The sequence below is a fragment of the Orycteropus afer genome, unplaced genomic scaffold (assembly GCF_000298275.1).
Source record: "Orycteropus afer afer isolate SDZICR_OR568_19922 unplaced genomic scaffold, OryAfe1.0 scaffold00198, whole genome shotgun sequence".
In the NCBI taxonomy this organism is placed as follows: domain Eukaryota; kingdom Metazoa; phylum Chordata; class Mammalia; order Tubulidentata; family Orycteropodidae; genus Orycteropus; species Orycteropus afer.
The window spans coordinates 4,636,034-4,637,786 of NW_006921785.1; positions in this window are offsets into that span (position 1 = coordinate 4,636,034).

Genomic DNA, 1,753 nt, shown 5'->3' on the forward strand with positions numbered 1-1,753 from the left:
ATTGTGATGTGGGTTGCTCCCATGATGGGATCAGATGTATATGTTTTGAGCAGCCAATACATTGAAAGGGAGTTTCCCTAGGGGTGTGGCCTGCTTCCAGTATATTTATGGACATCCTGGGAAAAGAGACACTCTTCTGTGGATCAGGATTCTGTTGTGATACCTACAACTGGCTGTGAGCAAACAATCCATTTGGCCTGGAGATCTAGGATTCATTATTCATTGGAGTCAACAGCCAATATATTGCCTGCCAAATTTGAGCTCATCAGCCCCTGCAGCTGCATGAGTCGGGAAAAGGCTCCATCTTGACGTTTGATTCAAGAACTTTGGACTTGCCAGCTTCTATAAGTGTGTGAGCCATTTTCCTACAATAAATTTCTCTTTCTCTCTTTCTATAAGCTTTACTGGTTTTGCTTCTCTAGAGAACCCAGTCTAACACACCATCAAAAGGAATAACCTACATGTAATAAGAATTCCAGAACAGGAGGAGACAAATAAAACCAAAGAAAAAATTGTCAAAGATTTGTTGGAAGAGAAGTTTCCTGGTAGGCTGAAAGATGAGACTATATCCATTCAGGAAGTCCAATGAACCCTAAACAGGATAGACCCCAAAAGAAAATCTCCAAGACCTGTTGTTATTGTTATTGTTGTTGTAATGTGCCCTCGAGTCGGACCCGACTCATAGTGACCCCTCCTTGGGTTTCCAAGGCAGTATCACTACGGAAGTAGATTTCCGCATCTTCCTTCTGAGGAGTGGCTGGTGGGTTTGAACTGCCAGCCTTTTGGTTAGCAGTCAAGTGCCTTAGGCACTATGCTACCAGAGCTCCCCAACAAGACCTGTCATTATCCAACTCACCAAAACCAAAGACAAAGAAAGAATCTTTAAAGCAGCAAAGGAAAAACAAAAAGTTACTTACAAAGGACAACCAGTAAGAATAAGCTCTGATTTCTCAGTACAAACCACACAAGAGAGAAGGCAATGGGATGGTATATATAAAACCCTGAAAGAGAAAAATTTCCAACCAAGAACTAGGTACCCAGCAAAGTTGTTCCTCAAATACGATGGTGGAATTAGGACATTTCCAGATAAGCAGAAATTAAGGGAATTTGTTAAAACCAGACCAACATTTCGAGAGATGCTAAAGGAAGCCCTTTAAAAGGACAGAGAAGCAACAACAGCCAACAACAACAGACCATTAACACACATAATGACATAATCCAGAAACAAACTCAGCTATGGAAGTATCCAAAGTAAATATGCCTTACAAGACTGTAAACAGGGAACCAGAGACATCAATTGACAAATGAGGACAACTACAAACCAAAAAGAGGGGAAAACTGTGTAGTTACAGAACTTCTAGATGGTAGAGAAGTCAAGACAACTGCAAGGTAGAATGGACTATCTAAACTTGGAAAGAAAACTGTAAATCACAGGGTAACCTCAAAGAAAAATGATAAACCTTCACATTAAAATAAAAAAGAGGACCAGCACAAATATTTAGCAAATACTGAAACAATAGCAATGAAGGGAGTGATAACATGATTCATTAAAAAAATGAGCTCAGCATAGAAAATTATATGGAACAAAGAAATTGACATCACAAAAAAGCACATAACAAAAATGACAGCAACAAATTTGTATTTGCCAATAATTACACATCTGGCAAGGAAGACCTGTTAATACGACTATAATTCAAATTTATGCCCCAACCACCAAAGCCAAAGATGAGGAAATTGAAGATTTTTATAAACT